Genomic DNA, 23,091 nt, shown 5'->3' on the forward strand with positions numbered 1-23,091 from the left:
AGAACTGGCGTTGAAGATCAAGCTAGCCTCAAACTCACAGAGATCCACCTGCCTCTGCCTCCCATGTGCTGAGATTGAAGGGAGTGGGCTTTACAGGGATGGTGCTTTGAATCCTCACTGTTACAACACAAATGGGAGATCTGAACATCTGCTTTGAAAGTTTGGAGACACCTGACATGAAAAGTAAGCAAAAGTAATCCCTAACTCACAGCAATCAGAAGAGTGGACAAGGTCAAAGGTGAAGAAGATAAACCAGAAGTAGCCCAAAGTGAAGATATACTTATGTTTATTCCCACACTTTTGGTACAGCTAGCCTCGCCCCAAGTCCCTGGGTAGCTCTGTTTGGCAGGGTGAGGACCAGACCTAAGCATCTCCACAGGTTTGCCTTCAGTTCTCAACAAGATGCTCTCATGCCCAGCAACCTTGCTTAGTCCCCGCCTTCTGGACATGCCTTGCCTGTCAGGATATTTCCAAGATCCTCAGAGTCCTTCCCTCCAAGCACCCTACTTCCTTATCTTCCCAGGAGGGCTTGAGGATACAGCCCAACCTTGGAGCAACTCAGACCCACCACAAGTACTTTTTGTTATTGCCTTCTTGCAAGGTGAGAGAGGACAACGTCTCAGAATGAAAGATTCTCCTCCATGCCCTCTCGCAGCAGAGGCCCTAATTCATTTTTCATGGCCCCTTGCAGTGACAAAAGCCGCTGCCTTCTCTCTTGTAAGCGTGCTCCATGCAATAAGTCAAAGCTGATGTGCATTTTCCCCCTGGGTACCAGAGCGCACTTTGATTTAATTTGCCCTGTTGTTTGGCACAGAGCCTTTGCCAGCGAGTTTCTTCTCAGACCTGGGGAAGCAGGCCCTGACAGCGATGGGGTGCAGTGACAGATGGGGTTCAGTGGGTAGTGTTTAAATAATTTGCTACAATGATAAAGGAAACGCTGCATAGTGACAGATGTTCCTGCAAACAGGCAGTTGGATAGACACACACACATCCTGTTTGGGAGAGCTGGGGGCACAAGACAACATGCTCCCACAGAGACAGACCCACTCTTCTTGAGTTAGAATTGATGGGGTCACAGGAGAACTACAGGGTCCCTCAGAGATGGTGGGGCTGGTGAACCTGTCTCAGCCTCTCCTAAACAGTCATTGAAAATCATCTGCAAGGCACTGACATGATAGCTCCATTCTCTGATTGTGCCACTTTCACAGTGTCCATCTCATAACAAGTCTGCTTTCCATATAGGTGAGGCCAAAACCTAGAAGGAGTCAGGCTGGACCTCATCATGAGGTGATGCAGCCAGGGAACCCCTTTCAGGAGCCGTTGTGTGCTGTTTGAACTGTATACCCACCAAAATATGAGCTAAATAAAACTCTCGTTATAAAGTTTAGATCCTAGGCCTCTTATATTTTGTTAGAATAACAGAAAGTGGTATAGTGAATTTAGAGAAGATGTCCCGAACAAGAGAGTGATATAGTACATTGTGACAATGAAGGGATGGCGGCAAAAGTATGAGGTGGCTGGTAAACAGATGTGTTTCCTACATGATTCTAAACCCAGCTGAGAAGATGAACCATCATCAGGTTATGTGTATGCATCATAGATGCCCAGCACAGGAGGTGACTGGTTTGTTTCTGTTCCTGGGATGATGATGTGTTTCTGACTATTCCCACATTTCTCTTCACATTGCTTCTATGGTCATCAGAGGAGAGGACCAAGTGCTGGACAATGTTAGTTACCTACTTCTGATGCTGCAGTCATAATTACAGATGAACTGTCAGTGTGACATCTTCCAAAACAAAGGGTTGGATGAGTGGAAGAACTGCAGCAAGATCCGATTGTGCAACAAGCTGGAGTCTCTGGGTGTGGCAGGAGAAGATCATCTCAGCCGGTGGTTTCTGAGAGCTAAATGTACTTACTCAGATGTATGGGAATCCACCTTTGCCCTTGAGAAACTATGCACAGATATGGGGTATGGACAGCAAAGAGAAGGTAGGGAAAGCTCACTGTGCTTATCTGTCTACTTTCTTGTTATTCTTCAGGCATTTGTTTAAGCAGATTTGAGTGTGCAATGCATTTCTGAGAGAATGATGGAGGCAGTGTAAGAAGAGCCAGAAGGAAGGCATTTACTAGGAAAGGACTGAGAGGGCAGCAGAAAAGGGAAGGGTGTGGCCTGGAGGTCAGCACCCCAGTGAGAAGGCATAGCTGAGAAGGCAGTGGAGCAAAGACAAATGAGCTGTCTCCCAGCCAAGACTCAGAAGCTGAACCTTGAAGGTGACTCAGGTGGGATGGCAGAGAAGAGGAGCCACACCGGAGCCCAGTCTGTTTGCCGGCTTACCTGTTGCGAATTGAACAGCTGTGGCTCTCACCACCCCCTTCCCCGACTGGGCAGTATACTTCCTTCTGAAAGGTGAACCCAGATTTGCCTCTTGGCATTTTCCGGATTTTGTTTTACAGCTAATCAAACAAACATTAACCACCTGGGAACCCAGAAGCTGAGTTCCCAGAGCAGGCAAGTGACACCTTGACCTTTTGAGGGTACAGATGGAACACTGTCAGAGCCACTTCTGCAAGAAGCATTTAAAGGACTTAATCAGTCTTTTAAAAAAAAATCAGTCTGAGACTTGAGATCAACATGCTATTATGTGAGAAGAAAAACTGAAGAGGAGATACGGCTAAAGTACAGGGATGGGGTAGAAAAGAACCGAGATAGGGAACAAAAGACTAAAGCCAATCCTCTTACCATGACTATGTGCTTCAGCAAGTATCAGAAGCATCAGCTCAGCCTCTCATTCCAGGAGAGGTTAAAGGTTATGTTAGTGGTTCTCAACAAAGTATATTATCCTGTAGGGGACATTTGCCACTACATTGACATGCTCTTAGCTATCCCAGTTTAGAAAGTGAGTATTAATGGCACCTGTTGAGCAGAGACAAGGATTCTGGGAAACATCCTACAGTATATAGATGAGGTCCTAGTTCACCAAGTCCACAGTGCCTGGAGAATCTCATGAGAATCATCGGATTAATGACCCGAAAAGAATCTCATCCACATTCAGGACAAAGATTGCTTTAGACTCCACTGAGTCATCAGCCATCCCAATCTCTTTGGACATGTGTTGCTCTGTTTCCCAACCTTAAGAAAAACAGTGATCTGGGTTAGAGGAGATAAAGAGGCTTCCCAACAAACCACAGGGGAATTAGATGTGAAGGGGGTGTTAGAAGGTGAAAAATATATAAAGAAGACAAAGAAAATAAGGACAGACAAAATGGTCAAAGGAAAGATGGAAGTAAAAAAAACCTATAGATCAGGGCAATGGAAGAAGACTATTTTGGGTGGTGAAAAGATGCATATTTGCAGTAGATGTTTCAAGAGCTGTGGAGAAACTAAAACTGGTGTCTTAAGAATGACTGGAAAGTGAAGAGGAAAGAAGTGTTAATTTTAGTCAAAGATGGGAAAGAATGACAGAAATAAGAAACTAAAGCAGGAATCGAGAAGGGGGGATATAGGTAAAAGAAAGTAATGCAAAGGCAGGGGTGAGCCCCATCTCCACAGACCCACATCGTACCTTTTGGGTAAACATCCAGGAGGGAGTTTACTGCATCACGAGATGATCCTGGTTTTAAGTCTTATGAGGAACCCTATATTGTTTTGCATGCCTGTAGTGAGTCACATCCCACCCACAATGCATTTACTTCTCTTTCTCCTCATTCTTCCCAGCATGGTCCTCTCCTCTCTGTCAGCAACAGTCATTCTGTCAGGTAAGCAATTAGTTCTCATGGTGATTTCTTTCCCAGTTGTCTAATGATTGCTATTGGTGAGCTTTGTTTCTTTCCCGTGTACCTGTGGATATGTCTATGCTTTCTTTGGAGAGATGTTTAGGTAGGCTCTTGGGAAGCTTTTCAGTAGGTTTTTACCTTCTTCTTCTTTTTAACTATTGAATTGCCTGAGGTAATGTCCTACATATATTATAACTATTAATCCCATGCCAATTACATGGTTTGTAAATATCTTCTTCCAGTCTGTAGTCTGCTGCTGCACACTAGTAATGGCTTCCTTTGGTGTGCATAAACTTTTTGTTCTGATCTAACCCCATTTCCCTGCTTTTGTTTTTGTTTCCCACACTTTCATCATCACATTAAAATGTCATTGCCTAGAACATTCCTGTGTAATTCCCCCCTGGTTTTCTTCTGATAGTTTAAAAGTTTCTGGTCTTATACGTAAGTCTTTAACCCACCCTAAGTTGACTTTGGTGACTAACATGAGAAAATATTACTCCTTTGTACATGAAAATCCACTATTCCAAGCACCATTGATTAGGAAGACTATTCTTTTTTTCCTAGGGAAAGGGAGGGAGGATGGATAAGGAACACTTCACATGATTGAAAGGACGTGGGGAAACATTTTGTATTTATTTAAATATACATATTTGAACACTTTAAATGAAGTTATAGTACTTGGGTTGATAATGCCCTCCCCAAAAGCCATAGAATATTTAACAATACACCTGTACCAGGCATGAGAATTTTCTTTTGAGTTATCAGTGAGGGAAATCCAAGACACTTCCAGAAAAATAGAGGTTATTGATGTTGCTCTTGGTTGCCTCCCAGGACTTGAAGGTAAGACTTTATTTCTGAAAATACTATATACTTCAAACATAGGAATCTGTGAGGACTCAAGCTGGAGCTGACCTGAAAGCTTCTCCCATGAGAATTCCATAGAATCTCAAAGTGCTATGCAAGCTGCCAAGGGGAAAAGTCAATAAACAGTCATACCCAAATGTAATACCTATGAACAATAACAATGACCAGCAAGATATACCCAATAGTTGCATGTATATCATGGTCCAACCAATAGCCATGTAATTGGACTTAAGGCCTTTTCAACAGGACAGAATTCATGTCTGGTACTGTAAAACTAGACAACTACTCCACAGCAGGTGATGGCATAGACTCTAGAAGAAAGTACTTTACTGCTGCTTGCGCCAATGTATATTCTTGGCTTTTGTCTTAGTTTGTTTTTCTATTGCTCTGGTAAGATGCTCTGACAAAATCAGCTTCTGAACAGTTTGATTTTAGCTCAGAGTCGGGTGAAAATCCACCATAGCAGTGTGGTAGCAGTTGTAGCAGCTTACAAGAACTTGTTCATAATGGATCTGAAATCAGGGAGCACAGGAGGGACTCTAAAGGTGGGTTTGCATTTCAGAGCATATACAGGTCTTGCAGAGGATTCCAGATCAATTCCTAGCACTCACATAACTATATATAATGGCAACAATACACACAATTAAAAACAAAAGTAAATGAAAGAAGCAGTGGGAGACAGATGTTACTGCCATTTTATATAGTTGAGCATTCCTGCCTATAGAATGGCACCACCCACAGTGGGTAAGTTCTCCACAATACTTCAACTAATGCAGTCAGACACTCTACCAGATGCTTATCTTCTCCGTGATTCTGGATTCTGGTTGACAGTTACTGTTTACTACTACAATGCCTTTATCAGGTTTCCTTCTCAAGCTCTTTATCCTGTTCCATTTGTTGATGTGTATAATTTTTAAAGGTTTCACACTAATTTGATTTATTTTTCATATAGCTGGAGATCAGGGTGTATGATAATTTACAATTTGTTCTTTTATCTCATAGTTGAAATCAATATTTGTATTTTATGTTGGTATTCATATAGTTTTATTTCTAGAACACAAGGTTGGAATATTTAAAGTCTAAATATTATTCTTTCTAATCCATAGACACCTATTTGTATCTTCTTGAGCATCTTTCCTTAACATGGTATGACTTCCAATACAAGGGACTTTTACGTCCTTGTTAACTTTGCTCCTAGGCAGTTCATTCTTCTTGGCTATCATAAATGAAATTAATCGCTTGATTCCAGGTTTGCTTAGCCAATTACTACTTATTTTGTGTGTTGAATCTGTATTCTGCAGTTTCAACATATTCTCTGTCCTGATCTCAGAGGAAAGACTTTCAATTTTTGACCCTTTAAAATAATGTTATCCTTGGAATTATTATCTATGGTCTCAGGTTTGATGTGATGCTCACATCCCTTCTTATACCTAATTAGTTGGTTTTTTTTTCATGAAATGATGTCAAATTTTGTCAACTATTTTTCTCATGTAAGGGATGGTCATTTCAGGGCCATGCACAATAGCCACAGTATGGTTAAACCCGTGTTCATGAACAGATGAGACAATAAAGAAATTGTGGTGTATATACACAATGAAACAATATTCAGACTTAAAAATGAGTGAAATTCTGTTATTTTTGACAGAAGGAACTGCAGACCAGTGTGCTAAGCCACATAAGCCAGGCAGAGAAGAAAAAAATACCACATGCTTTATCTTATGTGTGTTCTCCTAAAGAATTGAATTCATAGAAGCAGAGAGAGTACGGCGTTTAAAGACATTGAAAAAAGGAGGAGTGAGGAGATAGTTGTGAATAGAGGGGAGGAATATGTTAATGTTTTCCTTAATTTTGAGTTCTATTACACAGCATGATGAATACAGTTAATAATAGAGTATTGTACATTTCAAAATTCCTAAGAGTAAATTTCAAACAATCTCATAACAAAAAAAATGTTAAGTATATAAAGTGATGGATATGCTAACTAGCTTGATTTAATTATTCCACATTGTATTCATAAATCATAACATCATTTTGTACCCTATAAATTCATACAATTACAAATTGTCAATTTACAACAATTTTTTTTTAAAGCAAGCAAGAGGTGCAGGGAGGTGGAAAAGATGCTTCTCCATTGGGAGGAGGCAGGGCTGATGCGACTGTCAGTCTGGCTGGGGCTGAGCTGAGCACAGTCTGTCTCTGAGGCTGGGAGCTAGTACAGCCTGGCTGTCAGCCTGAGTTAGGGGTTCCAGTCTAGGAGATGATGGGCTGGAGGCAGGAGTCTGGAAGGCAAAGGACCCTGGGCCCAATTCAGGGAGATATCTTCCAGTTTCTCCTTGGCCTAAATTTCAATGCTTGTACTGCTTCTCCAGATTCTGCATTTGAACAACGTTTGGAAATCTTGGGTGCTAACGAACTCGACTCCCACCCTTCCATGTCTAATTATTGTAGTAGGTTTTCAGCAGGCAGGAAGGCCATCTTTATTCTCCATGAGCCTCTGTGTGTACAGCTGAATCTTCTAGCTATTAGGCTCATACCTTGGTATCAGCCAGTCTCTTGGAAGAGAAGAGGTTCAGGTTTATTGAGTCATGAGACTAGGACACATGGCTAAATCAAGGACTGAAGATTTGACTGACCACAATATAATCACATCATTTTATCACACATGAAAACAGTTCTTTATGAGTGCCAGGGAAATGGGTGATCACAGAGACTCAGAAGCCAGCTAGCCACAGGATCATGAGCAAGTCACTTCCTGTCCTCAAGATCTCATGTCTGTTATTTGTAAATGGAATAACAGAAAAAAAAATGAGCTTGATGATTTTAAGGTTATCTATGGTACTAAAAAAGAATAAATTAAATGATATGTGTGTGAGTGCATGTGCATGTGTGTGTTTGTGTGTATGCATGCATGCTTTTGATGGGGTGCAATTTATTTGCTTTTCTACCTTGTTTTCTCTTGGTGCCCAGGTCCCTTTTAATAAATGTTATATGAGAGTCACAAACACTATGTTTGACAGGCTGTGCCTCAGTCCTGATGTGGCTGCATGTCTCAGGCTGATGTTTCAATAAGAATGACTTCATCTTCCCGTGGCAAGTCTGAGAAGAATGTTACATCTATCCCACAGGACCATCAGAAGAATCCCAGGCAGCTCATGGGAAAAACGCACAAGAGATTCAACAGCCCTAGGTAAACCAGAGTCATTATCATCAGCAGATAGAGTCAGCTGCTGGGCCCTGGGGATGTGTCCTAGGAATAGAGTTTTGCTCTTGGGCACTGCTGTGAAAACATATTATATAGAAATTCTCTGAATAGCAGAAATAAAGACAGAGCCATGTGACATAGAATATATTTTCTTCAAACTGTTAGTGTCCTGTGAGATGTCTGTGTGGTCAGTATTCTGAGAGGAAAGACTTTGTTAAAAAAAGAAAAAGTTGGAGAAAACTCTGGATTTGGTAGATGACATGCTGGACTTTTTAGAACCCCTGCATACATTGTATGTGTCATAGATAATGAAATGACATGGAGAACAATTGCTTTCCTAAACATATTGGCAAACCTGAATCTTTCTACCTACAGAAATATCTTTTCTCTTCCTCAAAATTATCAGTGCTTCTCTGAACACAGCCTCAGAAATGACAGTGCGTATAGTACACCTTATTCTGTTTACCTATCCTCTTGTCAGGACTGAAAGCACACATGTATGCATACATGTAAGGACTTCTTTCCCACAAAAGGTCTCTCTGAGGAGTATCCCATAGCAACAGTAGCTTTGTTACTTAAGTTTTAAGCAAATACTCTGGTTCTAGCAGCCCAGAAAACCAGGCTTGACTACCAGTAGCAAATGCTCATTAAAGAAATGAGGAAATTTAATTAATGTGACCACAGCAGGATGACCTGATGACCCCAAGTCTACCTTCAAGCTTCTGAGGTGAGTATTATGTTTAAGCAGAGGAAGAAGAGTGGCAGGGTGTAACAGGTATGCATAATTAAGCAAGTTTGACCAATGTGTGTTTCTGTCCATCACTGTCCAGGTCTGGTCCTGGACACAGTGGTTTACCCAGAAGTTTTCATTCCTTTCATCCTTGGAAAGGAATGATTTGCCTCTCAAGAGATGACTACTTATGGTGTAGCCTCATCATCTAGATAATTATCCCTCAACTGAAATGTGGTCTATCCTGTGAGGCTCATTGTTGCTTGGTAATAGTATACCATGCCCAAAAATGTCTATTGATCAACCCTGTTGCTCTTACAATGAACTTAACTTGGGGGAAATTTCTTAATTTCTTTTTTTGAAAAAAAAAAAAAAGTCTCACACAAAATCACCTCAGCCTCATATCCTTCTGACCACCACCTCTCATTTATTACCGCCCAAGGTCACATGCTCCTTCCAAACTTCTTCCTAATAGGAAACTGTTGTTCATGCTTGAGCTTTCTTGTCTTCTTCCTCACTTACCACAATCTCCCTCCCTCTCTATCTTTTCCCTTTTCTAGAACCCTCTACTGTATGGATAGTAGATGAATGGCAGCCTCAGATGTCAAGGTAGACTAACTAGGTTCTTGCATTTGTTCTTGCATTCATCCTTGATTTTGGCTGCTTCCTTTGCCTGTAGGCAAACTCATCAAGTCCAATATTTGTTGCATGATGTCTGTTGTCTGTCAGAAATAACTAAGAAGGAAAGAACAAGTGGAGCTCATAGGAAAATAAGTTTAAGGGCTGATTTTTAGATAGATTTACAGTGGTTGTTCTTCTGGGAAATAAATGTTAAAATAAAGATCAGAAAAAGAAGTCGGTCTAAGTTGAACTGATTCCAGTAGGCAGCCCAGAGTCAAGGGCAGGGGTGTGGGGGAGGGAGTAGGTAGAGGAGCAGGGTGGCTGAACATTTCCAGATGAGGAGTTCAGACTCCAAAGAGGAATCTGCTTTATAGACATTCCATCCAGAAGACATCAGCCTCCTGAGTCACAGTGGTCACTCCTCACTAATCAATGACAGGTCACAGAAAACCACAAAACGTGAGTTCTTCAGAATGCATGCCTCCAGCCTGAAATTTGCTCTCACAGGTGGGGCCAGACATACTAGAAAGTCATGGCCAACCAGACTGAACCCTTAATCTTTGATCTCATTGGTACTGAAGAACAGCGAAGTCCAAGGAAATGTGGGCTGGCATTCCACTTGGACATTTCTGTATATACTGTTGAATCAGTTAAAATCCAAGCACTGATGGTCATACTTGACTTGGTGAGGTGGACAGTGCAGACTTTTGGCCTCATTTTACACCCAAGGAAAGATAAAATCTGTTTGCTATGTCAGCAATGCATTGATCTTTGCCTCAAGTACAGTCATCAGCATATAGGATACTCTAGCCTGTGACTGGAAAGGTGAAGTGGGCTGTGGTTTAGGACTGCGTCCCTTGTCACCTCCTGAAATGACAGATGGGCACTCAGGAAACCTCCCTTTGACAGCAAATGAACTTGCCAATTTACATTCCCGTTAAAAACACCAGAGTCTCTTGTGAGACAATGCCGGGGCCTAGCAAACACAGAAGTGGATGCTCACAGTCAGCTATTGGATGGATCACAGGGCCCCCAATGGAGGAGCTAGAGAAAGTACCCAAGGAGCTAAAGGGAACTGCAACCCCATAGGTGGAACATTTTTATGAACTAACCAGTACCCCAGAGCTCTTGACTCTAGCTGCATTTGTATCAAAAGATGGCCTAGTCGGCCATTACTGGAAAGAGAGGCCCATTGGGCTTGCCAACTTTATATGCCCCAGTACAGGGGAATGCCAGGGCCAAGGGGTGGGGGTGGATGGGTGGGGGACTGGGGGGGGGGGGGNGTATTGGGGACTTTTTGGATAGCATTGGAAATGTAATTGAGGAAAATACCTAATAAAAAAACAAACAAACAAACAAACAAAAAAACACCAGAGAGGAGCTTCCTTCCTAGTGCAGAAAATGCTAGAAGCTACCTAAGGAAATACACACAGCAGCTTGCCCCAGCCTTAGAGGCACTTGGAGCCAGACACTTTCCGTCTTGTTTAGCAAGCCCACAGACCGAGAGAACAAGAATCAAAGCTCAAGTCCACACTGAAGTGGGAAGTCTAATAGGAAAAACCTCTTATAATAAGTGAAGAGCCCAGGATGCTGCAGCCCCTGATGAGAGGAAGCTCTGAGATGAACATCCCTTTCAAAAAAAAATAATCTTATGGTTTGGATGACCTGGGCTGTAAAGGAAAGGAGAAAAGGCATAATTTAGTTTGAAGTGGTTCTCAGTAGCATCCTTTCCCGTCATCCTGCAGAAACAAATACAGTGGGATCGAAGGAAGGCTATTGCTTTCTTCAGAGGCATAGAACTTATTGTATTTTTTAATACAGTGATCTTCACAATGCAAAATAAAAATTAACTTAAATAAAGAACAGTCACAGGAAAATGATGATACCATGACCAAGAAACGAAAGTCAGGCTTGGGATCTAAAGAAGGTGTGAGCAGAACAGACATCAACTATCACTACTTAAAAGAAATCAGGGAAAGACTTGAAAATCTTAATGTAAAAACATACAAAGGTTAGTATGTTGGCAGGAACACTGAAAATAGAATGCCTAGAAATAAATACACGCATGCCATTTTTTTCAATGTATTGTTATTGTATTTGAGTGTGTGGACATTCACAGCCCATGGCTCACAGGCAGAGGTCATATGACAGCAACGTAGAATTGGTTTTCTCCATCGACCTTTATACATGAGTTCCAGAGCACCAACTAGGTTATTAGATTGCATCCAGGAGCTTTCCCCAGACTTGGGAGCACTCTAAGCCCTGTCTCTAGTCCCAGTAAATATCAAATGATAGTAAATATATACAATATATTTCAATAAACTATTAGACATAATTTATATAAATATGCATCACATTGATGTAAATTAATATACAATGAAAACATATGCCAATGGAAAGGCTTCAGGGATGGTAACAAAGCTCTAGACAGGTCAGTTAGCTGAGAGATGAATAAAATAATCATCAAGCAGAATATAGCAACACAGAGATGGAGGGTGCAGATTCACACGGGTGAGAGGACTGGGAATCTTGACTCTCTTCCACACTGAGAAAACAGACTCCAAGGAGAACAGATAGGGATGAAGGATCAGGAGATAATATCACAAGTGATCAAGGCTCAGAGGTTACAGAACCCATAAAATACATCAATGTACATATTCAAGAACAGCCACAAATGCGAAATAAAATTAAAAACAGCAAAAGTGTGTTTAACTAGGCATAGCATAGTCCACCTTCAAAAATCTAAAAACCAGAGGAAAACAGTCTGAAAAGTGACAAGGGAAGAGAGCTGTCCATGTACAGATAACTTTAATGAAATTCAGGTTCAAGTTGACAAGGGTATTTCAGAATTGGGGTACATATCACATTTTCATTCTCTGACAGCGGAGAAAACACACTACGATTCAATGTCCAGCAGAGGAATGCCCCCAGTAAGAATCTTGGAAGAAGAAAACCAATATCAGCTAGAAAGTCTAAGTAAGGCTCAGGGTGAGCTGAGGTCTTAGGAATGTGATAAATACATACAGAATGAGGCCTGTATGTGTTGTTGTCTTGGCATTGAAACAAACTAGAGTAAAGACTCTGGACACGGCACTGCTTGGCTCTGTCTGCAACCTCCACTTTTATCACTTTGTGGCTACATGCCACTTTCAGGAGGGAATTCTGCGTTTGGCTCTGCAGCTTTTCTCTTATGTCACAAGTCTGTGTGCTTTCAGGGACCACTTCAAATGCTCACAAGAAAAAAAGAGTTCCAAACGAGGCTATAAGGAAGGCTTGACAAGAGAAGGCCTGACAAGAGAAACGAGCTTCCCAAAGCATGTTGCCTGTTGCCAATGTTTTTGAATAGCACAACCAAGGAACAACCTGTTGCCCTGGGAGGAATCAAGTAAAAGTCTGGAGCACTGCTTTTATGTGAATGGCTATCCCAGCAGAAACTTTTCCCAGGAGCCCCTTCTTCAGCTGGCAGAAGACTACACATGCACATTACACACACACACACACACACACACACACAGATGCATGCATGCACACAAACATTCCTCACACTTTCATTAACAAACACAATCATAGTCCTATTTGATATACCCAACATATTCTCATATGAAACACCCTTATACACCGAATACCCATTTCTTCACACACACATGCATACTCACTCTTATACATTCACATACTTCACAGATGACACTCTTATCCACCTAGCTCTCACACTCTTCCACAGTGAACACACATAGTTTTCTAGTCTTGAGCCCAGGGTGGCCCCTAAAGTTTGAATGGCTGTGTTCCTCCGTGAAACCCACTGGGAACATAGAACTGCTCCAATGGGCCTTTCGAGAAAGTGGGGGAGAGAATCTAAATGTATCCAGTGTCTTCTGAGAGCTGCAGGCACACACATGGAGCCATGATGATGGACAAAGGGTATGCAGAAACTTCCAATAGAGAGGTCAAAAGATACAGCCCCAGACAGCTGCTCAACCTATGCAGAAGGTTGTGAAGGCCAGGGCACAGTTTTGAAGGTAAGAGAAATATTTCCTTTCTGATCCCTGAAATAGATAGTATTCCCCTGGGGAAAGAGCTTAACCATCACCCTCTCCTTTGCACAGCCATCAGCTGAAACAGAGATACCCCTGGATGGTGTGTGTGACTGATGGAGCTACCAAAAGAAAGCCTGCCAAGCAACAACCATTCGGGAAGTCTCCATGCTGATGGCTAGCAGTGCTTCCACTTCCTTAGAACTCATACTTCACAGACTTGACTGTGTTTAACTGAAATTGCTTGATTTGAACCTGAAACCTGGAGGAGGACTGAGGGCCACCTGCTGGCCGCAGGGCAGGGCATCTACAGACCTGGGCTTTGAGTTCCTTTTGCACAACTAACTGCCTTGGAAGGAAAAGCAGCTAAACTTTCAATTTTCCTGGCAGTTGAGAAGGGAACAGGGATCCTTGGCTACAAAGGTAGCTGACTGGCCTATCCTCCCAGCTGAAAGCAAGAAGCAGTGTCCCTACCCGGGAGGCCTCCTGCTGCTCACATGAAAGGCCATTTTAAATAACAGTCATGTATTAAAGCAAGGGGAAAGAAAGGAAAAAAAACCTCAAGGGCTATAGCACTGCCACAGTTTTAAATTATAGTGTAGGAGGATAAAAATAAAAGAGAGAGAGGAAGACAGAGCAAGGGAAAAATTGCCATTGTTTTATGAAGCAGATGGGAAAGTTCAGGGGATCAGAAAAAGACTATTATTATCTCAACTCTACAGTGACAAGCCAGCAGAAGGATGTACCACCGTTTTCTCCCATCTCTCCCTGAGAATGGGACACTGGTGGAATTTATTTTGAATGCAGCTTCAGGGCAGGAGCTCTGAGCACCCAGGGTAGAACGGAAGATCCGGCTGCATGTGGATTTTAAGAGAACCTCCTCTGCATTGCTCCGTTTCCTCCTGTGTTAAGATGCTGTGGGCTATGACCACTAGAATGCCATGTTGTGCCTTCTCTAGAGTCTGGGCAGACAGGGTAAGGAGCTTGGAGAACTCCAAGGTGTAAGCACTAGAAGGAACTGTTTTCCAGGGGTTAATGTTTCGTAATTCAAGGTTAAAGGAACACAGGTGGTAACGCTTAATGAGGTGGCCTGTGTCTGCTGAATTTTCACATCCAATAAATTGAAGAATCAAATATTAGAGAGAGAGGGAGGGTCAGTAAGATGGCTCAGCAGGTAGAGGTGCTTTCGACCAAGCCTGATGGCCATCTGTTTGATCCCTGGGACACACAATGGGAAGAGAAAACAGAAAAACACGGTAGAACATATATGCCTGCACTTATTCACACAGTAAATAAACAAGTATAAAAAAGTTAAAAAAAAAAAAGGAAAGGAAGGAAGGAAGAGGAAGGAAGGAAGGAAGGAAGGAAGGAAGGAAGGAAGGAAGGAAGGAAGGAANGAAGGAAGGAAGGAAGGAAGGAAGGGAGGGAGGAAAGGAGGGAGGGAGGGAGGGAGGAAGGAAGGAAGGAAGGGAGGAAGGAAGAAATGCTGAGAAGAGGAGAGATCCAGAAGGAAAGAGTGGGAAGAATGTGCTAGAAATGTGCAAATAGCAGGAATACTAACTCTGTAACTAAAAGGCATTTACTTTTAAATTTAGGACACCCCAGAGCTCCTTGGTGGCTTCTACCCCATTTGTTTTCCCATATTGTTCCTTCTTCTCCTCCAGAATCTCTTAATGGGAGCTTGCAAGCTGACGATCATTCCATAAATTAGGATTTGTATATTCATGGAATAAACATTTATTATAGAAAAGAGACACTCACTGAAGGCAAGAAAGCTCCCATTTACCAAGTACTAAGCATTCTGCTGCTCATTTCTCTTCTTTGACTTCTTACCAACTCCTCTAAGGTAACCAGCCCCATTTGAGAGATGAGCAACACGACCATGGTTAATTCTAAGCTTCAACTGGATTCTCAGAGCTGTAAGTGGCAGCGTGAGTACTGGAATTCACATTTTCTAGTTTGGTAACTGTGTGCCAGACTGATATGTGTCCATGTGAAGTTTTCAGAAAACTAAGGACATGCTTTCAAACCTGCAAATAGATTCCAGGGATGCTTCTAAAAAAAAAAAAAAAAAGAACCATTCCATTGCATGGGGTGACGGGGGCGGGCGGGCGGTGTGAGGGCTTCGTGAGTAACCTCTGGTTTGAGCAGTGGGGAAAGATACTGCATTGGTTTGAATGAGATGTCCCCCCAAAAGCCTTAGGTATTTGAATAGTTGGTCTATCATCGGTGGCTATTGGGGAATGATTAGGAGACATGGCCTTGTTGGAGAAACTGTGACACCTGAGGCAAGATTTGAGGTTTCAAAAAACCTACCAGTCCCTGTATATTACTTTCCTGCCTCCGGCTTGCAGTTAGAGATGTGTTCTCTGACCTGGTCCTGCCCCATGTCTTTGCTCTGCCATCGTGGCCTTTAATCCACTGAAATTGAATGCTCAATTAAATGCTTTCTTTTATGAGATGCTCTGGTCATAGTTTTGATCACAGACATAGAGAAGTAACAAATACAGATGGAGTCCTATCCCAGCAGAGGAAAGGGCTTGTGGGCGAGCATGAGTGTGTGGAATCTTCCTGGGTACATTAATGCAGGAAGGCAAAGACAGAGAACAAAGTTTGGGCTACATAGGACATCAGGGAAAATGCAGGGGCTCCTGTGCATCCTGTGAGCAATGTGGGTTTGGACCTCAAGAACCTGTTGGTACTTCAAGTGAGCAAAAATGCAAATGATATAAGGAAAGACAAAGTGGACAGCAGATAATCTGCCCCTTTGTAGTAGAACTGCCTTGTTCACGATGAATCATGGTAAGTCATGAATCTTTGACTATCTTTTCGTCTAGATCCAGCTCATTTGAACCTTCTTTCACTCTATTCCCTGTACTCAGCAGGTGCATATTTCAGACTTACAAAAGTCTTCTAGTAGTACCCCCCAAACAGTCAGAAAATGCAAATATGAACAGCAGTGTATGGGGCACAATACTCCAATGGAGAATAGGGGAGTTCCTTTCTGTTTCTATCAAGGGTTCAGACTTATGACCATGGAGCAGCCTTTTATCCTATTGCTGTACATAGTCTCTTCGTCAAAAGGAGGGAAATTGGCTTGGCTATCCCACTGGGATATTGTGAACTCCCACTGCAAAGAGCCAAAGACCACATATAGCCTTAACTTTATATGTGGCACTGTGGGCATGCATTCAAATGCACACATACATACATGTATATATTCCTGAGTCTGGAAATTTTTTGCCTGGGTTGGAAGTTCATCTGGGACCATCTAGCTGACTTAGCATTTTGACTCTGAGAAATCAAAGTTGGTGTTTGGGCTTCTGAGACTCCACTTGCTTCACTTCTTCCTATTTGCTTTATTCCTCTCCAGCCTGGGGTAAATTTCATATTAAACCTTTCCAGGATGGGGGATGGGGGCACCTGGACCCAAGGTAGGATTTAGGAGAAAGAGTCCAGTAAGTACCAGAGTCCTCCCTCTGTTCTGCCTCTGTTGCTTGAGCTTTCCTAGGGAACACTGAGTGGGTCTTAGCTGTGAAACTGACAAAGGTTCACAAATTCTAAGACAGAAGAGATCAAGGGGTTGGTGAGCAGAGCTAGTGTCCTGCTGAGCAGAGACAGTGACTTGGTGCTGGCAGGTGAATACCCATGGGTGGCCAGCTACAGCAAACAGCATTTGTTCTTTGGACAGAGTCCCTATGCCACTCTCGCCCTGCAGGAGGCCTGGAGGACATCCTATAGGAGCTCGCTCAGCTGTGGCTGTTCACAGTCTGTCTGTGACCAACAGCCCTATGCTCACCTCACAATGCTATTGATGTGTCTAAAAAGGCACTGTGCATAGAATACTCTGCCTGCATTCTCTAATGCTGACAATTATGTGCCCTCCTGGGCTGGCTCTCTCCTTTGCAGCTCCCTCCCTCTTCACATATATTCAGGCATTCTGCTTCTCCATCTTTGAGTATCTGGTCGCATCCCCTTCTGGCCCATAGTGCTCTACTCTGGTATTCCTGTCTGTTCTGCAGCCCTTGGAACATACTTCCTCTCCTCTCCTTGCACCTAGCTCCTGGAAGTGGCCATGGACTACAGCTTCTCTGTAAACATCTGCACCCATGCTACAGAACATGCCTGGCCCCTGCCAGGTCTGGGAGGGGCCATGAGCTTCTTTACCTAATCCAGCAGCCATTGCTTCAGTGCACTTAATATTCACGACAGATAGAACATTTCACGGCGAATTGGATGCACATTCAACTGGAAATGAAAATTTTATGACTGTTCTCACCCTGAGCCACAGATTACACCAGCTGAGAAAACACGGGCACAAACGTACAACCTGTGAACTGTAAAGTATATTAATAATGAAACCACAGCCTGCGAAATGAAGCCTTTATTCTGTTTATATTCTGCTCCATTAATAGAAGGCACTTCAGCTAGCTCCGCCCCATTAGACAGCAATCTGCGCCATGAACAAGCTTGGCTAGGAGACCTGTGGCTAGGGCTACTGGGGGCAACCTCTCAGTCAATGCCACTCTGACTGCAGGACTCTAAGTGGGCACCAGCCTTCTCCAAGTGGCAGCTAGGGATCTGTGCACCCAGACTGTATATATGACTTTCATGCGTCTCATCAAAGGACCATGCTTCCTCACCAAAACAGCAGAGTTAAAATCAGAAAGAGAAAAGAAAAAAATCTCTTCTCCATACAGAAACTAGAACTGATCACCAAGGAGCTGAAACACATATTCAAGTATTGAGAAATTCTTAAAGTGAAGATACCCATCCCTAAATCACCTGCGACACACTTTAATATACAGATTTCCATACCTCATCTTAGAAATAATTAATCTACTTTATTATTTGACTACATTCAAGGTATACGATTCCATCTTTGTCAAACTCCAGATGCAATACTAAGAGCATCTCCCAGGTGAAACCAGCCCTGCTCTGCCTTCCAGCTTTCCAAACAGCAATAAAAGCCTACAGGCAGAAGCATAACAGCTAAATTCTTCCAGACAGGGTTTATACTGCCTGAGACCTGGGACTCGGTATGCATACATATGCAGGGCCTGGGTAACCATGTGACTCAGCTTCCCTTTGCCCCCAGCAGCTACTTTGGGGATGCTTGCTGTGGGTGTACCCAGGAGCCCTGAGCTCAGCAAGGCAGAGGACCAATCTCCCTCCCTGTCAGTGCAGGCCTGGCATGATTTACAGATCTGCAGCGTAATTAGTGACAACTGGAAAGAAGTCAAGAATCTGTTCAGCCTATCATGGGAGCGCATGAGATGGGCTGGCAGATGGCAGAAACAAAAAAGAACCAGGAGATCCTGAAGGAAGACTTACACCCTGGCTGTGTACCTGCCTCTGCTGTGGTCCTAAAATGACAGTGGGCACAGGGCAGGGCTGAGCGGTATATGTATAGTTAAGCTGATGACTAACTTTCATTTGACTACTGGCAAGAGCAACCCCTATTCCCCTGACCCGTCAGCTTCTTGGTTCCATCAGTGGCCCAGGATTGGGCACAAAGTGGGGCAGATGGTAGTTCTAGGCGGTGATCAACAACACACTGCCCTGAGAGGATGAGATGCTTTGATGGAGTTGAGAAGTCATATCTCCTCGTGTCCCCACAGCCATCATACTATCTTAAGGCAGCCCATCACTTATATGTTGGTGGTGATGCTCATATAAATAAACATTGCACATAATGTATGGCACTTGAAAATGACCATATAGCTTTGTATCACTGGCCTATGTATCTACCATAATATAATTTTCCCATTGTCTCAGAGTACTATACTTATATAACATTTTCTGCAAATACTGTGCCTCCATACTGGCCACAGATTCTGAGAGATCCTGCTTACCACGTAATTATTTATATTCAGCCCATGGGGAATGATTGGCCTAGACTATCCAGTTTTCTGATACCTCTATGGCATCCAAACACTTATGATGCAGTGCTGATTAAGCAGCTTGCAGCTTTACCTACTTCATTTTCTAGTCCTGGATACCATGGTAGCTTAGGGCCATGGAATGCTCCACACCTCCACTCTTCTTGGAGATTAGGTCAAGGAATCCCATGCTTAAAGAAAGGTAGTGCAGAGTGATTTGGCTGTCCAGTTCAGCCACACAGAATATGGAGAAGCACTCACTGGCACATAAAATAATGTCGGTCATCACATGCCTCTAATGATGTCACGTGCTGTACATGTTAGATAAATGGTTCTGACTGACAAATTCATCGTTTTGAAGCACATGGCTTTTAGTCTTCATTGTGTGTGAACACAAATTCTCAGATAATCCAGGATCTGGTGGCTTCTCATCAAGCTCTATGAGAAATCTCTCCTTTTCCAGTAAGTTCTGTTCCTCCATACATGAAGAAATGAGAACACAGGGAACAGAAGTGATGTGTCCATCCAAACTAGAAGCTGCTACAAGTAGACACCAAGTGAACTTCTTCACCTGCGGCTGCTTCTAAAAATTTCAGTGCACAGACTTTTTTTTTTCCTTTCTGAAAACAGCCTCTGTTTTCTGAACTGTCTGCAGTTCCAATGCTGAAAAAACATCCGTTGTATGAGGTGCTCCCCCAGCTACTGTACCTGCTACTCATGTGCAAAATGTCCCCGTTTATGCAAAGCACATCATGGAAGCTAATAGGAGCTGGAGCCTCATTCCCTGTAGCTGAAACAACCTGATGTTGACAGAATGGGGACGCATTTTCGAGCTCAAAATTCTATAATAATACCTCAAGGGAGTCATTGGCAAAGTTTGGCCAAAGTATAATTAGTTTGCGCAGCTATTAGAGGCTGATAAAAGGTTTTAATTTGTGGAGGGACCCCAAGCATCTCACAGACTTTGTAGCCTCTCTTGCTTTCCTTTAAAACCAAGTGGCTACTCAGGCTGAAGGCTACAGCCAACGAGGAACAGGGTGAGCCAGGCTGCTGGCATCTGAGGAAAAGGAAAGGGGAAGGGGACTCCTTGCCTCTCCCCATAACAAGGATGGAGGACAGAGAGGCAAGTGAGACACAAAATGACATCCTGTTCACCGCTGTTACTGTCTTTCTCCACTTGCACTTGGCTCTTCTTTGTGCTAAGCAGAGCCCTTTGGAGAATTTACTGAGGACAATCCTTTATTTCTAGAGAAGGCAGAAGGAGACCCCAGTTATTTTTTCCTATGTACTTTAATGGTTAAGATGTAGTTTCCTTCAGGAGCGCTTCCAGGAGGATAATAATGCAAGAAGGGAGGGGGCTCCACTTGCAGAGGACAGGAAGGAGACAAATGGTTGATTTGGGGCTAAGGACAGAGACACCTGCTGATGGGCCTGAATTCTGCTGTTTAGCTGTGAGACAAACAAACATGATAAAAGTAACCAAGGAGATGGTATCAAACTACCACAATCTATTGTGCAGCTCCACGGTGCATCTGTGCAAAGGCTCAGATTGCATCTGATAGCATAATACAGATTTTACCCACTGCAATTTGCCTCTAAGGAGACACACACACACAGACACACACACAGACACACACACACACACACACAGGGGAGGGAGAGAGAGAGAGAGAGAGAGAGAGAGAGAGAGAGAGAGCGCATGCACATCACAACAAAGGCTAGTTTACATTTTTTCTTCCAAATGCTGCTTCATATCAGTGGATTTTACTGTGTATGGGCAATTGGGTTTGATGAATGTGTTAGAAATCAGGGAGCAAGGCGGGGTTAGTAGCAGTGCATCCAAGCACACTGATGTATATACGGCTTATGCAAAACATATGCAAAGTAACTGTGCATCTTCATGATACCTCTTAAGCAAGGCCTCAATGGCTGCCATCAATATGGAAGATATTAGGAGTAGGGAATGGATTTATCAGCTTCTTTCTACAGAGATACATGTGCAATTCTTTGCAAGAGTGAGGATGCCTGGAGACAGCCTATTACCAAAAAAGAAGAGGCATTTGTGTTCCTACCTTTGTGTGATTCTCATTGTTTGTCCCTGCTGAATGATGAAACTATCCCTTAGTTAATTTGGTTTATGAAACTTGATATCACAGAATTGTATTGGTAGGAGAGAAGGGGACTAGGTATTAATAGATGTAATCATGTTACCGTTCATCCAACACATGCTACTACTTCATTCCATAAAAATGGTCTAATGCACCAAAACAATAGTCATGTGGTTGATTACCAGCTAGATACATCACCATTTCAAAATTAGATCCAGTTTATATCACCAGATTTTTGCTTGACTCTACTCTCCCATTTGTTGATAAATTAAGGAAAATAATTAAAATTAACCTTTATGACAAGAGGTAAAGGAAAGCTATGATATACCAAATGATATATGTGCTCTTTTATTAAATTACAAAATCCACAAGTTTAGGGACCATGTGCCATTCACACTCATCTATTCACTTCTCTAGCTTCATTTGAACTTAGTAGATGTTAAAGAAATGTTTGTGGGTGGATGAAAAAATTAACTAGGGTTCCTATCCATACACGTATATGATATACATAATAGATTACATATATAGAAGAGTTTGGTAGATAATATGAACTAAGGTGGTGCTATCCTGTTTAAAATCATGATTATATTTTAAAAGGAAAATCATCATTATGACTCCAGCTCTATAATGAATAAAACATAAACAATATATTCCATACATATGCTCTAAGACTGGTTTCATACAATGGAAAGCTTTGTTAAGGACAATGTGCGGTGAAAGTCACTTGCACTGGGTTCCAGTTCTTGCTGTCCCTAGAATCCTCTATTAAGTCATAAAGACTCTCTTCCCACCAATCCATCTTCTCTCTAAAGCAGAGAGGTGGTGATTACAAAAATCAGTGACAGAGGAAACTGAGATAACTTCTTGCTACTCATCTGTTGAGGAAGAAGCCTGAAGATTTCCAGGGAACAGTTGTGTTCATTTCAATCCTATTGATTCATAATAGAAACACAGTTTCTTTGGGTGCTTCTCATGGATGAAAATGGAAAGGACAAATCGTGGCCTAGCTATGCTCTCTCATGTATGGAAGACAGACTGTTTAGGAAATTTTCCTATGTCATTCATTCTACCATCTGCATGGGAAGCAGCCCTCATGGATGGAACAAATACATCCTGTTCCTCTTGGTTAGAAGGGAGCACCATGGTGTTATTTTGATACCAGTTCTTCTCTGAGCATGCTCTTGAAAAGCCAATACAGGCAACTTATTAAAAAGGCAAAACTCTGTTAAAATAGGCAGTTCCCTGCCTGCTCAGAGTGAGACAAATATGGTCTGTGAAGTACAGTGATAGTCTCTCCCAGGAGATGGCCAGGAACTCAGACATCCCATCCAAGACATGCTTAATTTGAAGGCACACCTTCAGTACATCCAGGTGAATAAGAGTTGGGTAATTTGCATGCACATTAAATCTTGAAAAGCATGGTGGACATGCTAAGGGATATTCTCTGTGCAGAAAGCCCTTTCATCTTTCATTTGGTCTCCAGCCACACTTTCCTATAGCCTTAAGCTCAGATCTGATATTCACACTCCAGTGTGCTCTGCAAATGGGGATTGTTTTGCCTTTCTGGATACTCTCTTATCTTTTATTGTCCCAAAGGTAATCTCATTGCTTACCTGCCCCTTGCCTTTCCTTACCTGTGTGGTAGGAAGAGGATAGGCAGAAAAGCTGAGAGTGCTCCTCAGTCTGCAGAAGGGAGGCGCATGAGTTATAGCTGAACCTTCACATAAATAACCTTTGCATCTTCCCCAGAGTTTTGGTACCAAAGAAATAGAAGAAAGTCACTCTCCATTCCTGCTTCCTGTAAACTACCCACTTCTTTATCTCTTGCAGATAGTCATTGGCACAAACTCTCTTTTCTTCACCTTTTCCTTTACCCATC

At 42.6% G+C, this 23,091-nt stretch overlaps 1 protein-coding gene and 1 long non-coding RNA gene across 4 annotated transcripts in view; one reads left to right on the forward strand and one right to left on the reverse strand.

Moving 5' to 3' along the window:
- Ntm (neurotrimin) overlaps positions 1-23,091 on the reverse strand; it is a 958,641-nt gene that overhangs the window by 63,871 nt on the left and 871,679 nt on the right. The window lies entirely within an intron of this gene.
- LOC110301522 lies at positions 1,597-12,427 on the forward strand. Its single transcript, XR_002378724.1, has 6 exons — positions 1,597-1,989; positions 3,716-3,756; positions 5,074-5,183; positions 7,606-7,825; positions 8,525-8,615; positions 12,075-12,427. It is a non-coding gene; the product is annotated as an uncharacterized LOC110301522 (long non-coding RNA).

This window comes from Mus caroli, chromosome 9 (assembly GCF_900094665.2).
Source record: "Mus caroli chromosome 9, CAROLI_EIJ_v1.1, whole genome shotgun sequence".
In the NCBI taxonomy this organism is placed as follows: Eukaryota; Metazoa; Chordata; class Mammalia; order Rodentia; family Muridae; genus Mus; species Mus caroli.